This window comes from Beta vulgaris, chromosome 6 (genome assembly GCF_026745355.1).
Source record: "Beta vulgaris subsp. vulgaris cultivar EL10 chromosome 6, EL10.2, whole genome shotgun sequence".
NCBI classification, from domain to species: domain Eukaryota; kingdom Viridiplantae; phylum Streptophyta; class Magnoliopsida; order Caryophyllales; family Amaranthaceae; genus Beta; species Beta vulgaris.
Window position 1 is genome coordinate 47,781,902 of NC_079207.1, and position 18,933 is coordinate 47,800,834.

The following is an 18,933-nucleotide window of genomic DNA, read 5'->3' on the forward strand; positions in this document are numbered from 1 at the left end:
GAGTATGAGCATTTACATGAGTGTCCACGTTGTGGATTGTCGAGGTACAAGCGTGAAGGAGCTGGAGGTAGTGAAGGACCACCAGCCAAGGTGTTGTGGTATCTACCCATAATACCTAGATTTAAGCGCATGTTCTCAATTAAAGGAGATGCGAAGAATTTGAGGTGGCATGCAGATCGTAGGAAGAAAGACGGTCTGCTCAAGCATCCGGCTGATTCGCCTGAGTGGAAAACTATCACAGGGTGCATAAGTCATTTGGTAATGAGGATAGGAATCTGAGGCTTGGATTATGTACGGATGGCATGAACCCTTTTGGCAATCTCAGCTCGCAGCATAGTACATGGCCAGTAGTTTTAGTGGTTTCAACTTGCCTCCTTGGTTGTGCATGAAACGCAAGTACATGATGTTGTTGCTTCTTATATCGGGGCCCAAACAACCTGGAAATGACATAGATGTATACCTTCAGCCGCTTGTTGAAGATTTACAGAAGATTTGGAATGAACGAAGGAGTGTTAGTATTTGATGCGTATGCTAATGAGATGTTCACTCTGCGTGCCATGCTTTTTTGTACTATGAACGATTATCCAGCTTATGGGAACTTATCTGGGTATAAGACTAAAGGAAAACAACCTTGCCCGATTTGTTTAGATGACATGAAATCTACACACCTTAAGGGCTGCAAACATGTGTATATGCGCACACGAAGGCTCCTCAGCCGCGACCATCCCTATCGGTTTAAGAAGAAGGCATTCGATGGGACGGTTGAAGAAGAAGTTGCTCATAGACCATTAACTGGTACTGAAGTTTATAATCAGGTGAAGGGCATTGAAACAGTCTTTGGTAAACCTGCTAGTGAGGTTGTTCGACCTACAGGATTATGGAAAAAACAGTCCATTTTTTGGAAACTCCCATATTGGAAAGATCTAAAGGTCAGACATTGTTTGGATGTCATGCACATAGAGAAGAATGTTTGTGAAGCTATTATCCGACACTTATGAATATTCCGGGCAAGACAAAAGATGTTAAGGCGTCACGACTTTACTTGGAAAAAGAGGGGTTCGACCAGAGTTGTGGGCTCAGAAAAGGGACGGAAGGAAGAAGAAAAGGGGAGGAAAGGGTTGATGATGAAACTCAGAAAAGTAAAAAGGTGGAGGATTCGGAGAAGAATTATTTGCCACCGCTTGCTACACGATGTCGCGTGCAGAGAAACGGATTTTTTGCGAGTCATTGTATGGCATTAAGGTCCCTACTGGCTACTCATCGAATATGAAGCGCTTTGTTACCTTAAATGGTGAGTTGAAGTTATCGAGTATGAAATCGCACGATTGTCATGTCATGATGCAAGTATTCTTACCGATTGCAATTCGTGGGATACTTCCAAAGCATGTGAGGCACACCATTACAGAACCGTGTTCATTTTTTCATATATGCAGCAAAGTCCTAGACCCGTCGACCCTCGATTCCTTGCAGCCGAGTAGTTGAAACTCTATGCAAATTTGAGATGTATTTCCCCCCGCATTCTTTGACATTATGGTCCATCTCATTGTCCATCTAGTTCGAGAAATTAAGCTGTGTGGTCCAGTGTTTTTGAGGTGGTGCTATCCTTTTGAGAGATATATGGGAACTTTGAAGGATAAAGTTCGGAATCCTGCACAACCAGAAGGTAGTATAATTCAAGGGATTGTGGGTGAAGAGATCAGTAATTTTGTGGCTGAGTATTTTGCTAGTGTTGATCCTGTTGGACTTCCGACATCCCGACACGAGGGCAGACTTGAGGGCAAGGGTACAATTGGTTCAAAATTGATCACACCTTCCGTAGAAAAGCGTAAACAAGCTCACTTATTTGTATTGCATCACGTACCAGATGTCCATCCTTATTTAAGTGAACATATGGAGGAATTACGTGTTAGCAATCCTGGAAAAGGAGTGAGGGCATTGACGCAAATGCATAACAAGACTTTCATTGATTGGTTTCATAAACGAGTACTCAATGATTTGGATGAAAGTGTTCTGAAACAGTCAAGTGGTTAGCATTTGGTCCTTGTGAACTGTACGCTTTATGAGGGTTATGATATTAATGGGTATACATTTTGGACTGAACGTCAAGATCTGAAGTCAAGATCGCAACAAAATAGTGGTGTTTCACTTGTGGCGTCGTCTACACAATATGCAAGCTCGAAAGATAAGTCGCTGTACATGCTGAAAGCAACTATTATGGGCGAATACAAGAAATATGGGAGCTGGACTACTGTACTTTTAATATTTGCCTCTTGTGTTGCAAGTGGGTTGACGATAATCGACGTTGTGTAAGAAACGATGATCCTTGCGGATTCACTCTTTAGTCGTCTACGTGAAACTGAGGAGCCATTTGTAATTGCATCACAAGTCAAGCAAGTATTTTTTTAACTGATCCTGCTGATCATAAGTGGTCAATTGTTGTACCTGGTAAAAGGAGTATCCTCGGTATTGGTGATGTTGTAATAGGAAGAATATGATGCATTTGAGGACCTCCCCCCTTTTACCTATCCTAAATTAGTGTGGAAAGATGTGAATATGTCGGAGAATATATGCGTGTAGATCACACGGAAGGGATACATGTACTTGAGGATCCTAAGAAACGGCGGAAGCTCAATAAATCATGAGACATAAACTAGGCTGTGTAATTTCTCCAATTTGTAACTATTTTGGCCTTTTCGCTCCCAAATCGTACTTATCGAGTCATTTAACCCCAAATTCTCTTTGAACATGATTATATGAGCATAATATAACTAGTGTGTAGATTCTTAGGCTTTAATTGTTGTGTGGTTGCATTTCGGGAACGAAAAGGCCATTTCCGGTCTATTTTGGCCTTTTCGCTCCCAAAATGTACTTATCAAGTGATTTAACCCCAAATTTTCTTTGAATGATTAATGAGATAATAAACTAGTATGTAGATTTTAGGCTTTAATTTGTTGTTGGTTGCATTTCGGGAACGAAAAGGCCATTTCCGGCCTATTTTGGCCTTTTCGCTCCCAAAATGTACTTATCAAGTGATTTAACCCCAAATTTTCTTTGAACATGATTATATGAGGAATAATATAACTAGTATGTAGATTTTAGGCTTTAATTTGTTGTTGGTTGCATTTCGGGAACGAAAAGGCCATTTCCGCCTATTTTGGCCTTTTCGCTCCCAAAATGTACTTATCAAGTGATTTAACCCCAAATTTCTTTGAACATGATTATATGAGGATAATATAACTAGTATGTAGTTTCTTAGGCTTTAATTTGTTGTTGGTTGCATTTCGGGAACGAAAAGGCCATTTCCGACCTATTTTGGCCTTTTCGCTCCCAAAATGTACTTATCAAGTGATTTAACCCCAAATTTTCTTTGAACATGATTATATGAGGCATAATATAACTAGTATGTAGATTCTTAGGCTTTGATTTATTGTTGATTGCATTTCGGAAACGAAAAGACCATTTCCGGCCGCTCTTTTTAAAAAAGCACAACCCTTCTGACTTAGTAAGGCCGCGCTTGTGAAAAAAGCGTAGCCCTTCTACTTTGTAGGGCTGTGCTTTTTGTTACAAGCGCAGCCCTACGTTAATTTTTTTTTTGTATGAATTAGTGCGCGCATGTACAGTAGTGAATTACGAGAAATTCTATTTCCCTCTTTCTTTCCCTCCCTTAGAGAATTTCGACGAAAAAATTTGAGCCCTAACACTGCTGCCCACCACCATCACTGCTGCCCACCACCACCACTGCTGCCCACCACCACCACTGCTGCCCACCACTACTGCTCCACGACCACTGCTCCACCACTGGTTTGCGCGACCACATTGCTCCACCACTGCTGCCCACCACCTTGCGCATCACATTTCTCCACCACTGCTGTCCAACACCTTGCACACCACATTGCTCCACCACGTGCAACCGCGACCATTCTCTTCTCTTCTCTTCTCTTCTCCACCATTTGAGTGGTTAATTAGGTATGAATTATTTTGCTTTTAAGTTACTTTTTTTTTTTCTTAATTATTGAATTAAATGATTAATGTGCAATGTGGGTTTTGTTAATGCTAGGAAGAAGAGGCTTAGGAAGGCAATTAAAGGACCAACTATCTCTTCTCTCTTCATTGCTCGTCGTTGGTGATAAGAGGTAACTAGTTTAACATGTAGACAAAGTTGTCATGTGCTTCAAATTGATTAAGTTATGATAATTTATTGATGTATATATGTATTTTTTATAATGTATATTATAATTTATTGATATGAGATTGTATGAAAACGCAAAGTGATTTAGCTATATATGAAATCTACAAGTTGTTTGAATCATAATCATATGCGTAGATACCCGTTCAAGACTTACTCATTAGGAGTAGGTGTTGAATAGTCCCCGGTTTGGGACTGTTCTTGGACGTTTGATCTAACTTAGGTGGTGAATGTGTGTCTTCTTTTAAATTCTGAGGAAAATCTTGGCTTATCGTTTCTCTACATTGTTTTCTAGGTACATTTGTAGATAAGCAATTATCTACATTGTGTACTTGGAGAACTGTAGGGAAATGCTGCCGGATTTTCCTTAGAATTGAAAAGTTGGCATATATTCACTAGTGAGATTAGACGTCTAAGGATGGGTTACGTTGGAGTGATAAGGACCTTCGACTGCATGCATACAATTGAACATGTCACTATCTTAGCTTGCTGTATACGTGTGTGATTTGAATATGTGAGTGTATGTACTTTAATAATGATTGATGCATTATAATGAATGTTGTGTTTAATTATTAGAGGTGGTCTTCTTGAATGAGATGGATCGTACTTGGATGTATAGTAGTCGTGAATCGATTGAGTTTGTGAATGGGGTCTCGGAATTCTGTACAAGTGCATTAGAATATCAAACATCCTCTGGAGCAGTCGACTTTTATTGTCCTTGTTTGGATTGTAGAAATGTGAGCAAGGTTAGTAGTATACATGTGGTTAGGGAGCATGTCTTTCGCCGTGGGTTTAGGCCTCAATACCACGTATGGGTTTGGCATGGTGAGCAGGGGAGGTATATAGGAAGCTCTGGAGTAAAGAATGATGTATGTGAAGAAAAAAAGAAGGATGATGATGAGTTAGGGGATGAGAATTTGGATGATGAATTTGGAGATGACGATAGGGATCGGGTAGACGAGATGATACACGAGGTTGAAGATCAGTCGTGTAGACGACCTCGTATTTTTGAGTCTATGTCTCAGGCTGCTGAAAAGCCGTTGTATCCAGGTTGTACAAAGTACACCAAACTTTCGCGGTGGTAACACTGTTCAACATTAAGTCGAACGCTGGTTGGACGGACTCTAGTTTCACATCGTTGTTGGAAGTTTTAGCTGAGATGCTCCCTGATGGAAATGAACTGCCAAAGTCGTACTATTATGCGAAGAAGCTGATGTGTCCTTTCGGTTTAGAGTACGAGCGGATACATGCTTGTCCTAACGATTTGTGCTTTATCGTAATGAATATGAGCATTTACATGAGTGTCCACGTTATGGATTGTCGAGGTACAAGCGTGAAGGAGCTGGAGGTAGTGAAGGACCACCCAGCTAAGGTGTTGTGGTATCTACCCATAATACCTAAGATTTAAGCGCATTTTCTCAATTAAAGGAGATGCGAAGAATTTGAGGTGGCATGCAGATCGTAGGAAGAAAGACGGTCTGCTCAAGCATCCGGCTGATTCGCCTGAGTGGAAAACTATCAACAGGGTGCATAAGTCATTTGGTAATGAGGATAGGAATCTGAGGCTTGGATTATGTACGAATGGCATGAACCCTTTTGGCAATCTCAGTTCGCAGCATAGTACATGGCCAGTAGTTTTAGTGGTTTACAACTTGCCTCCTTGGTTGTGCATGAAACGCAAGTACATGATGTTCGCTTCTTATATCGGGGCCCAAACAACCTGGAAATGACATAGATGTATACCTTCAGCCGCTTGTTGAAGATTTACAGAAGATGTGGAACGAAGGAGTGTTAGTATTTGATGCGTATGCTAATGAGATGTTCACTCTTCGTGCCATGCTTTTTTGTACTATGAACGATTATCCAGCTTATGGGAACTTATCTGGGTATAAGACTAAAGGAAAATAACCTTTCCCGATTTGTTTAGATGATATGAAATCTACACACCTTAAGGGCTGCAAACATGTGTATATGCGCACACGAAGGCTCCTCAGCACGGACCATCCCTATCGGTTTAAGAAGAAGGCATTCGATGGACGGTTGAAGAAGAAGTTGCTCATAGACCATTAACTGGTACTGAAGTTTATAATCAGGTGAAGGGCATTGAAACAAGTCTTTGGTAAACCTGCTAGTGAGGTTGATCGACCTACAGGATTATGGAAAAAACAGTCCATTTTTTGGAAACTCCCATATTGGAAAGATCTAAAGGTCAGACATTGTTTGAATGTCATGCATATAGAGAAGAACGTTTGTGAAGCTATTCTCGCGACACTTATGAATATTCCGGGCAAGACAAAAGATGTTAAGGCGTCACGACTTTACTTGGAAAAAGAGGGGCTTCGACCAGAGTTGTGGGCTCAGAAAAGGGAAGGAAGGAAGAAGAAAATAGGGGAGGAAAGGGTTGATGATCAAACTCAGAAAAGTAAAACGCTGGAGGATTCGGAGAAGAATTATTTGCCACCAGCTTGCTACACGATGTCGCGTGCAGAGAAACGGTTTTTTGCGAGTCATTGTATGGCATTAAGGTCCCTACTGGGTACTCATCGAATATGAAGCGCTTTGTTACCTTAAATGGTGAGTTGAAGTTATCGAGTATGAAATCGCACGATTGTCATGTCATGATGCAAGTATTCTTACCGATTGCAATTCGTGGGATACTTCCAAAGCATGTGAGGCACACCATTACAGAACTGTGTTCATTTTTTCATACAATATGCAGCAAAAGTCCTAGACCCGTCGACCCTCGATTCCTTGAGGCCAGAGTAGTTGAAACTCTATGCAAATTTGAGATGTATCCCCCCTCCCCCCGCATTCTTTGACATTATGGTCCATCTCATTGTCCATCTAGTTCGAGAAATTAAGCTGTGTGGTCCATTGTTTTTGAGGTGGTGCTATCCTTTTGAGAGATATATGGGAACTTTGAAGGATAAAGTTCGGAATCCTGCACAACCAGAAGGTAGTATAATTCAAGGGATTGTGGGTGAAGAGATCAGTAATTTTGTGGCTGAGTATTTTGCTAGTGTTGATCCTGTTGGACTTCCGACATCCCGACACGAGGGCAGACTTGAGGGCAAGGGTACAATTGGTTCAAAATTGATCACACCTTCCGTAGAAAAGCGTAAACAAGCTCACTATTTGTATTGCATCACGTACCAGATGTCCATCTTATTTAAGTGAACATATGGAGGAATTAGTGTTAGCAATCCTGGAAAAGGAGTGAGGGCATTGACGCAAATGCATAACAAGACTTTCATTGATGGTTTCATAATCGAGTACTGAATGATTTGGATGAAAGTGTTTCTGAAACAGTCAAGTGGTTAGCATTTGGTCCTCGTGAAACTGTACGCTTTATGAGGGTTATGATATTAATGGTTATACGTTTTGGACTGAACATTAAGATCTGAAGTCAAGATCGCAACAAAATAGTGGTGTTTCACTTGTGGCGTCGTCTACACAATATGCAAGCTCGAAAGATAAGTCGCCTGTACATGCTGAAAACAACTTCATGGGCGAATACAAGATATATGGGAGCTGGACTACTGTACTTTTAATATTTGCCTCTTGTGTTGCAAGTGGGTTGAAGATAATCGACGTTGTGTAAGAAATGATGATCCTTGCGGATTCACTCTTCTTGACCTTAGTCGTCTACGTGAAACTGAGGAGCCATTTGTAATTGCATCACAAGTCAAGCAAGTATTTTTTGTAACTGATCCTCTGATCATAAGTGGTCAATTGTTGTACCTGGTAAAAGGAGTATCCTCGGTATTGGTGATGTTATAATAGGAAGAATATGATGCATTTGAGGACCTCCCCCCTTTTCCTATCCTCAAATTAGTGTGGAAGATGATGTGAATATGTCGGAAACTATATGCGTGTAGATCACACGGAAGGGATAATGTACTTGAGGATCCTAAGAAACGGCGGAAGCTCAATAAATCATGAGACATAAACGTAGGTCTGTGTAATTTCTCCAATTTGTAACTATTTTGGCCTTTTCGCTCCCATATCGTATTTATCGAGTCATTTAACCCCAAATTCTCTTTGAACATGATTATATGAGGCATAATATAACTAGTGTGTAGATTCTTAGGCTTTAATTTGTTGTTGGTTGCATTTCGGGAACGAAAAGGCCATTTCCGGCCTATTTTGGCCTTTTCGCTCCCAAAATGTACTTATCAAGTGATTTAACCCAAATTTTCTTTGAACATGATTATATGACGCATAATATATCTAGTATGTAGATTCTTAGGCTTTAATTTGTTGTTGGTTGCATTTCGGGAACGAAAAGGCCATTTCCGGCCTATTTTGGTTTTTTCGCTCCCAAAATGTACTTATCAAGTGATTTAACCCCAAATTTTCTTTGAACATGATTATATGAGGCATAATATAACTAGTATGTAGATTCTTCGGCTTTAATTTGTTGTTGGTTGCATTTCAGGAACGAAAAGGCCATTTCCGGCCTATTTTGGCCTTTTCGCTCCTAAAATGTACTTATCAAGTGATTTAACCCCAAATTTTCTTTAAACATTATTATATGAGGCATAATATATAACTAGTATGTAGATTCTTAGGCTTTAATTTGTTGTTGGTTACATTTCGGGAACGAAAAGGCCATTTCCGGCCTATTTTTGCCTTTTCGCTCCCAAAATGTACTTATCAAGTCATTCAACGCCAAATTTTCTTTGAACATGATTATATGAGATATATTATAACTAGTGTGTAGACTTTTAGGCTTGCATTTGTATTTGATTGAATTTCGGGAAGGTATATGTCATTTTTAGAACTACTAACTACGGTAAAATGATTGAATTCTTATATATGTGTTTATTCCTTGGTTGTTTTGCAAGGTTTATGAGAATTCCACACCAAGTTCTAGGAACTTCACCAAAGAAGAAATAGATGAAGTTTGGGATAAGTTGGTGTCCCACATTACCGATGATTGCATATGATACATTTTAGCTCGAATGTACTAGTTTCTATCAATTCTATGTACACGTTTTACATTATTAAATATATTTGAAGTTAATTATTACCTTTCTCCACTTGTCATATATTATTGCATTTGCATTTTTTTTTGTCCAAGGGAGGTTTTGGGTGGGGGCTGCTGGGTGGGCTGGGGATGGGGGTGCAGGGCTGGTGGCAGGGCTGTGGCTGGGGTGTGGCAGAGGGGTGGGCTGGGACCTGTGCAGGGGTGGGCAGGGATGGGCTAGGGGTCGGCAGGGGGGTGGGTAGGGGTGGGCAGCAGGTTTGGGTGGGTGTGGGGGTGGGTAGGGGTGTGGGCTGGGGTGGGCAGAGGCAGGGGTGGGCTGGGGGCTGTGCAGGGGTGGGCTGGGGGTGGGTAGGGGGTGGGTAGGGGTGGGCAGCAGGTCTGGGTGGGTGTAGGGGTGGGTAGGGGTGTGGGCTGGGGTGGGCAGAGGCAGGGGGTGGGCAGAGGCTGTGGGTGGGAAGGGCTGCAGGGCTGTATTGATTTTCAAAAAAAAAAAAAAAATTTAACAGAAGGGCTGCGCTAGTTTTCAAAAAGCGCAGCCCTTCTTGCTTAGAATGGTTGCGCTTTTTCAACTAGCGCAGCCCTTCTTGCTTAGAAGGACTTCCTTTTTCAACTAGCGCAACCCTTCAGAGTAGGAGGGATCCTGAAGGCTGCAACCCTTCAAGCTTAGAAGGGCTGAACTTGTTGAAAAAAGCGCAGCCCTTCAAGCTTAGAAGGGCTGCGCTTTTTAGTAAAACGCGCAACCCTTCGTTGTGAAGGGTTGCGCTTGTAAAGCGCAGTCCTACTTAAAAAGTGAAGGGCTGCTACCAAATAGCGCAGCCCTACAGGCCATTTTCAGCGTAGCCCTTCTTCATTTTTCCACTAGTGGGTGAAATAGTATTAACAGAAAAACTAACCTTCTTGTTTAACTCATGAAATTGTAAAAAAAAAATATAAATTATCGTCACTTAGTTATTAACACAATTTAAGTTGGTAAATTTTATATGTTGTAATTCTATAATCGTTTTATTATACTCTGCTTAATTTAGGAAAAGGAGATTGGGTTTAAATAAAGTTTAATGATGAATAGGATTGATGAATTAGAATTCCTAACATCAATAGAAATCCTTTCCCTAATCCACTTAGTATTTGGATTCCTCAAGCCCATTTAAACTTCTTTTCCAAATCCAATTAGTATTTCAAACATTTTTCAAAGCATGTCTAAACAAAATATTTTAACTTCCTTAAATCCTTAAAATAATTTCTTTGAATTTCAAAATGGCTAACCTTCTTTAAATAAATAACTCATTTCAAACTAAATTATGTTTAAATATAATTATATAAATACTAAAATATTAATTTACAGACAAAATTGATTTTTTCAGGCATATATATTGATTCATCCTTAGAATGGGACGAGTTGCTTTGGTACATGGCAATAAAGGCAAATTGGACGAAAAATCAGGCATATATATTGATTTGTTCAAAAAGTTACAACCTAAACTAGATAAAAAAAACTAAGTTACAAAATGGCCTTCGTCCCAGTTACAACAAAAGAGGAGCCTAAGACTACATACTCTATTCAGCTGGGGGCACTAGTGGAAAAATGAAGAAGGGCTGCGCTAAAAAATGCATGTAGGGCTGCGCTTTTTGACAGCATCCCTTTCAGTAGCAGCCCTTCACTTTTTAAGTAGGGCTGCGCTAGAAAAGCGCAGCCCTTAAACTAGAAGGGCTGCGCTAGTTAGGAAAAAGCGCAGCCCTTCTAGCCCAGAAGGGCTGCGCTAGTTTGGAAAAAGCGCAGCCCTTCTGGGCTAGAAGGGCTGCGCTTTTTCCTAACTAGCGCAGCCCTTCCTACCAAAAAAAAAAAAATAAAAAAAAAAAAATTTTTTTGTCATTTTTTTACTCATAATCTCACATTTTCTGAAATTAAACAGAAGAGAAGAGAAACGAAACGAAAATACTAAACCCAAAACAATAAAAAGAATGAAACGAAAATGAAAAAAAGGAACAAAAACTAATATACAAAGAGAAGTATACAATAAGTATACAAGAAGTATACAAGAACATTAATCAAAACAAAGATGAAAATACAAGAAATTATATACAAAGAGAAGTATACAAGAACATTAATCAAAATAAACAAAGAGAAGTATACAAGAACATTAATCAAAATAAACAAAGAGAAGTATACAAGAATAACATTAATCAAAATAAACAAAGAGAAGTATACAAGAACATTAATCAAAACAAAGAGAAGTATACAAGAACATTAATCAAAATATATAAACAAAGAGAAGTATACAAGAACATTATAGATCTGAAAATACAAGAACTACAACCTAATAATGTTTAAATACATAAAACAAAACCCAAATACATAATTTAAAGGAAAAAAAAAATTCGGAAAAACTTAAAATGGGTATTTGGAGGCTTAAACGAACTCGGATGGCTTAAAAAGCCTAAACGTCACAGCATAGCGGTGAGTTTGACTCGTTTGCTCGTTCCGCTTCCGAAAAGGTATCACAATAGGCAATCGGACTCCGTCGCCATGTTTAGTGCAAATCATTTCAAGGTTTTTGTCGCAAATGTTTATGGGAGTTTTTGAGAGAGAAGAGAGGATGAGAGAGAAGAGAGGATGAGAGAGAGGAGGAAAGGAAATAATGAGGGACGTGAGAGAGAAGAGAGAATGAGGGATAATATATTTCACGAATCCCCGCTCAATATTTCAAAGCCCGCGATTCCGAAATTTCAAATTTTTTCAGGAAGGGCTGCGCTTTTTTAAAAAAGCGCAGCCCTACTAAGCAGAAGGGCTGCGCTTTTTAAAAAAGCGCAGCCCTTCACTTAGTAGGGCTGCGCTTTTTTAAAAGCGCAGCCCTTCTTACCTACAGAAGGGCTGCGCTTATTTAAAAAAGCGCAGCCCTACTAGTGAAGGGCTGCGCTTTTTTTAAAAAGCGCAGCCCTTCTGCTTAGTAGGGCTGCGCTTTTTTAAATAAGCGCAGCCCTTCACTAGTAGGGCTGCGCTTTTACGAAAAGCGCAGCCCTTTATGTTTTTTCCCCTAGTGGGGGATGGATGCATCGTCCACTGGAGCGTCCTTATCTGTTGCCTCTTCCTCCCCCTCATCAATTGACGACTCCTGGGAAACACGAGGCTCTTCGCGGGCCACCATTGCCCTGTGGGGGCTCTCCTGGAAGTCCAGATGATGCTCATAAACGAGGAATGTCGTCTGACACGGCCAGCATCTCAAAGGCTTTAACAACCCAGGACTTGGAGGTATCAATCACCTCGCTCAGAGCCTCATTGTCATCGTTGAAGGCCGAGGCCGCATCCTCCATCAGCCTAAGGTTTCTGGCCCTTAGGAGAATATTCACCCTTTGCAGTTGGACATCAACCGACAGGGCGGTATTTCTCTCAGCTGTCAGATCGGCAGAGACTGCTCTCAGGGCAAGCTCCAACTCATCCTTCTCCTCACAAAGGGTATTGATGTGAAGGAGATAGTTTTTGTTCTAAGACTCCAGCTCGGCTGAGCGTCTTTCCCATGCCTCCCTAAATTGGCGGTGAAAAGTTTCCGCCATCTGAATATCGTGCATAGCCTTGTCTCCGACCGTTGTAGCCTGGTGGACAAGCTTCTTATTTTCCTTTATGAGCATTTTAGCTCAGTCCTCAAATATGATGATGTAAGCGAAGAGCTGAAATGACGAAGATAAAGTGAGTTAGCAAGATAATTCAATAGAAAAAGAAGAAATATTACAAGTACAATATTAAAGCGGCAGGGAGAAATATACCTCGGCAACAAGCTGAGACATGTAACTTACGTGCCCATAAGAAGCACCTCTCAAGCCTTTAATATAGGGATCGGAAAAGCACTTGAAGAGTTCCTGTTTGAGCTTCTCACGGTTGGCCGAAGTCATCATGGCAAAAGCAGTCGAGGACTCGTCGTTTGACAACGCTTGAGAAGCTTCAGGAGCAGCTTCAGCAGGATCCTTGCCCTTATCTGAAAGAGGAGAGAGGTCAATGTCTCTGACGGGAATGACTACTGCTAGTCTGTTGGACGGACTCATTGGACGACTGCTAACATACAGTGTCCTAACCACGTTAGAGCAGTAAGACTCACCAGAAGACCCTAACAACATGACCACTAAAGGCCGAGCCCTCCTTATTAGCCGCGTCCGGCTGTTCTTTTAGTTCCTCGGCCAATATGGGACTCTCCATGAGCTAAACCGCGTCCACCTGCTTGACTACTATGGCGGTGGAGGGAAACTAGGCCTCATCCCCGATAAAGGGGACGATGGTTGTAGCGTCGTCCGTCTTGGAAGGCTTCTCAACCTTCGGGGCGGACGGGCGATCGACCTTCTTCTTAGCCGTAAAACCCTTGGATTTTTTGGGCGGAGGATGATTCCCAGTTGTGGCGGACCTCTTCTTAGTAGTCCCGTTTTCTGTCAATGCCTTGGACATTGGGGTCTTTTTTCTGAAAATAGAAACAGCAAGTCAGAAAATCAACCGTTTAGAGAAAAATGCGGAAAATAAAACCTACCCGATGATAATCTTAGACGTTCCCTGGTTGAGAGAACAGCGGTACTTAAATCCAAAAGATGTCGGCCAGAGCAAACATAGTTTTGAGGATTCATACAACCCCATCTTGCTCTCCGGACGAAGGCAACCTGAAGAAGGAAGCCGACCTGAAAAAAGCCCGCCTGATAGGGGTAGTATCGCTCATACCTAAAGAGCTAAAACTGGCAATGAAAACCAAAAGAGTTGGTCGCCTTCCTTAAAGAGAATACCCTCGTCCAATAGGATAATCCAGTCCTTGGACGAAGGATCCTCATAAAGATAAAACGACCTAGTTGGCCGCCTTCCTTTGTCCAGCCAAAACTTATTATTTAGACGAAGGCCACCCGAAGAAGGAAGCCGACAGAAAAGCCATTAGACGCGTTCCTTCCGAGAAAGGGTCCGTCCAGAAACGTTATCTAATTACTAGACGAAGGCCTCTCCGTAAGGGAGGACGGCCTGATTGGCCGCCTTCCTCTTTTGAAGGCATTTCGTCCTATAAAGAGAACCTAAATTCTGGACAAAGGCCTCGGGCCTAGAGAAATCGTCTCGCTTAGGCCGTTCTCATAACGCCAAGGCCTCCATCAACAAAGTGACTCGGCAATATATATATATATATATATATATATATATATATAATATATTATATATATATATATATATTATATATATATATATATATATATATATATTATATATATATATAAAACTAACCAAGGTCTTCGTCCTCTTCTCAGAGCCGGTCTTGTTGTATTCCTTCCAAAGTGAGTTGGTGAACTTCGACATACTTATGTCTCCCGTCGAAGATTTCTTCAGATTAGCTTTGGCAGAGTCTGTAAGGGAAAACAAACTATTAGTAGGACTTAGACCTCAGACGAGAAGTTTCACTTAAGAGAATTTGAGTTATACCTCTATCTTTGGTCGACCGCAAACCAGTGGCGACCAGGAAGTTATCATTGTAAAACATCTCTTTGAAGGGTATACAATTGGACGGTCCCTAGAAAGAGGAATTATTTAAGGGTAGAATACTCCGCTATTCTGAAGTATTCTACCAACTGTTCTTCGGAACTACTTTCCAGCTCCAAGAAGGACGTTGTTCGTCCAGTGTGGGCGATCGACTAAAATAATGGTATCTCCTTACCACACCCTCGTTAGGCGCCCGGGCGAACAGAAATTCGGCCTTCCATGCATGCATCTTGGACGTCTTATCCCGAGAAGTGAGGAAGACATGACAGTTGCAGAAGTTGAACCAGGTCCCTTCTACAGTTTTAGGGACCTTAGATACGTAATGTATCTTGGTAAAGGCCGACAAGGAAGGAGGAATGCCCTTCAACTGACAGACGGCCAGAAATGTTAAAATGTTTTGCCAAGAGTTGGGGGCCAATTGGTTGTGGCCGATGCAGTAATTATGGAGTAGTCGGCCAATAAAAGGATGAAGGGGGAATCTTATTCCCGCTCTAAGGCCAGCTGATAAATGACGAAGTGGCCGGTGGGAGCACTAAGAATCGTATCATCCTTACCTGGCAGGAAGAAGGTGTAACCCGGCATAGGTTTGGCCTAAAGTTAGTGCATAGTTTTCCTAGCCAGCCATTATTGGCCAGAATAAATCGTGGGTCAGAAAGGGGACCTAAGCGTCTTCTAATTTCAGACAAGGTTGTGGAGCGGTCGTCCGAGTCATCGGAAGGACCAGATTCATATTTCTCTTTCATTGCCCTCTTCCATTTCAATGTCTCTTCCAGACGTGCTAGCCTCTGAAGTAATTTGGACGGGCCCATCTTCCTGGACGCTTCCAGAGGAAGAATGCTCGAGTGCCGGTCGGGCACTTTGAATCTCATGTTCCTCATCGTCGGGGATTCGTCCGGTTGATGCCTCCATCTCAAAGCTAGAGGCCGGGAGAGTTATTCCGCGTTTAATCACTACAAGAATCCGTGTTTTTACCGACCGTCCAAATCGGTCGGTAACACAGCAAAAACGGTAGGTAAAACAATTACCGACCGCTAGACGATCGCTGATGGACGGTCGGTATATGGCTGGTTGGTAGTTTTAGATCGCCTATACCGCAAAGCGGATGGTAAATTATTACCTACCGTTTTCTGAAAACTACCGACCGTTCCAAGCAGTAGGTAATTACCTACTGTTTTGCGGTTGGTAACAGCGGTAGGTAATCACCTCGTATTTTTTGGTGTTCACCCACCGATTCTTCGGCGATCCGTAATTAAAAGATAACGGTAGGTAATTACCAACCGTTTTATAAATTTTACCTACCACTTTTGTTAAGTTAGACAGCGTATTTATATGGGTAAGCCTACCGTTATGCGGTCGGTAATTTGCCGTTGTTTTCTAAAAAAAAAAACATTATGTTTACCACAATATAGACTAATTCTCCTTTCCATATCAAAATAATAGGTTTGATACAACATATATTAAACATCATATTCTCCACAATATAAATCTAAGAGTAATTCCAACAACCAAAATTATACATCATTTTTCTCAAAATATATAATATACTAATAAAAGGCTATAAGTCTAAGTACTACAAGGAAATCCCGATCCACCACCAGAAGGATCACGTGGGTCACGTGGTTGGGTGAAAGGGAAAGTACCTCCACACTGAGTCATCATTTGAGAATACTCTTCCATTGTCGTCTTCATCTCCTCCATGTATTTCTTTGTCTCTTCCCTTTCCTTTTCCGTTTGGAGACGATGTGTCTCCCACTCATTTTTTTGCCTCTGAAATTCAGCTATTTGATCCGCTAATTGTTGCTGATATTGCTCCACGGTAGTTGAAAGCTGAGAAAGCATAGAAGACGTGTAGATACTAGAAGAGCTACTAGTGCGGGTTGATGGTTTTTTGTAAAGAAGATCACCACTTGTACCTAAGCCAGGAATCAATCCTTTTTTCCTCCCACCCACTATCTCAAAGTAAACTTCATGGGGATCTTTGTTGACTCCCTTCTCTCTATAATCATCCATTTTCTTATTATAATCATCTTACATCAAATAGATAAGTTTAATATACATACATAATATTTCTAGAAAAAAATAGACAAATATTTGTTTAAATTGATACTACAAAATATTGAATATGTATATACCTGCAAAGTGCAAGATAATTCAATATTACATCTAATAGTTTATACTAATAACTAATCAACATCAATCCCATGATTTTTTACAAATGATATAACTTCAACAACATTATAACTCAAAACCAAAAAACAAAATGTTCATATACTTCATCTAACAATCTTTCCAATAATTCAACCAACTATTCATCCAATCAATCATCCAAAGAACAATTCAAACCATTTAAATATCATATGTCATCCAACCAACGTTCCAAATATATTTATAATTTTTTATTTGATCAAATGAAGTATACTAACCATGATTTGTTTTGATTTGGACCCAATGAGTTGCTTGCCTTGGCCTGGTTGTCGTTCCTTTGAATGCGTCTCCAAGTAAATATCAGCAGCTTTTGGCAAGACTCCTCCATTTTTTGCAGCCTAGTTAAAAATATAATCAATTTCATTATTATTTTATAAGTATGAAATATCAAACTTATGAATGGTTACTAAAATCAATACACTCACCATCCTTCTTGCATAGTCGGCCGTAGAAATTGAAACTTGACAATGTCCAGGTTCCACAACACCTTTCATTGATCCTCCTCTCTTGTTCTTTTTCGCTTGTTCTGATTTTTTTCTTAAACTCATCATCTTTTGTTTTTTGCATAAGTTGTTGGTGTACTTCCTCTGGCATCCATATTGGTCTTACACCTTTTTTTCTTCGATGTCACCCAATGATGCAAGTGTTTAAGTCTTTTAGCTGCTTTGCATTGAAAACCTTCTCTTACTTGTGAATCCAACTCTGAAGGCCAAGAGTATTACGGTGTATCATGCAAAAATAAGAACTGACTAAATATTTATAGTCTTATTTGTGATAGAATAAAATTAAGTTAAAGTGTTAACCTTGAAAAGATGAAACCAATGATCTTTTGTTGATTGACTTGTTTCAGTCCAATTTCTACATGGCTCAATGTAGTACTCTTTCAAAAATTCCGTAATAGATCGAGTGACTTTGTTATTGTTAAAGCTTAGAAAGAAAAACAAATTACAATACAACACAAAATTTGTAACATAATTACAATAAAAAGCGAATAACACTAAGAAAGAATTAGCATGCACTAAGAGGAATAATATAAACACTAAGATGAATATTATAAACACTAATATGAATAACATGTTTATGTGAGCTATTTCTTATTACATAAAAAGGAGAGATATTTACATATAATGGCAAAGTTTATATCAAATCAGAGAAAAGTCAGCAATGAAGTTAAATTTTGAATTACGTCAGATATGTATGCATTTGCATTTGTTCACTATTCAGTACTAATAGACCTACCAAGGACTTGCTTTCATTTATGAGAGAATACGTGTGTATGTCATTGCTTAAGATAATGAATATTATAAACAATAATAAATAATTAGCATGCACTAAGATGAATAATAGAAATTATAATAGGAAACATAATGGATCAAAATTATTTTCTACAATAGCATAGTAGGATCCAACTGATGCTCGCCTTCACCCTGCTCCTCTGTGGTGACACAATCATCATTCGATGCAGGATTCTCGCCCTCAGGATCATTCGCCGGATTTGGCGTAGACTGACCTCCTGAAGCTCTCCCTCGCCCGCTAGAAGAAGACATCTAAAATAACTTTAGCCAAATAACACAGATTAGTAGAACGAATAATATAGTATAACATGCAAAGTTTTTTATATCAAATTTAAGGATAAAATAAGAATCAATTTAAACTCCTTATCGTATTATATTATATAAAGTGTAAAAAATAAGAATTACAAAACCAATCATTACTAAATCCATCAAACACAATGTATCGAAATTTAGAAGTTTATAGCACACTACAAAATCTACATAAAATTAAATGGGTCTAAATCTTCTTCCGCATCATCATCATGATCATCATCACCATCATCATCAAAATCTTCGAAGATCTCATAATCTTGTAGATCATCTTCATCACTATAATCCTCGTCGCCATTATCATAATCACTATTATCCTTAAGCATTATATCCTCGTTTTGTTCTTCTTCCCCATCAATATCGTAGTCTGGAATCTCATTTGAAGCACAAAGAGTTGAAGGAACATCACTTATCTCCTCTTGAAAGAATAATGAGTCCACTGGAGTTTCAATTGAAGACC

At 40.0% G+C, this 18,933-nt stretch overlaps 1 long non-coding RNA gene across 2 annotated transcripts; it reads right to left on the bottom strand.

Annotated features, from left to right (window-relative positions):
- Nucleotides 1-16,090: 16,090 nt before the first annotated feature.
- Nucleotides 16,091-17,845, bottom strand: LOC125498928 (uncharacterized). 2 transcript variants are annotated; one of them, XR_008969989.1, is made up of 3 exons: nt 17,673-17,845; nt 17,295-17,571; nt 16,091-17,207 (listed from the first exon to the last, which is right to left on the bottom strand). It is a non-coding gene; the product is annotated as an uncharacterized LOC125498928 (long non-coding RNA). The 2 variants fall into 2 exon arrangements; XR_008969988.1 differs by having other exon boundaries at nt 17,295-17,845.
- Nucleotides 17,846-18,933: the final 1,088 nt, after the last annotated feature.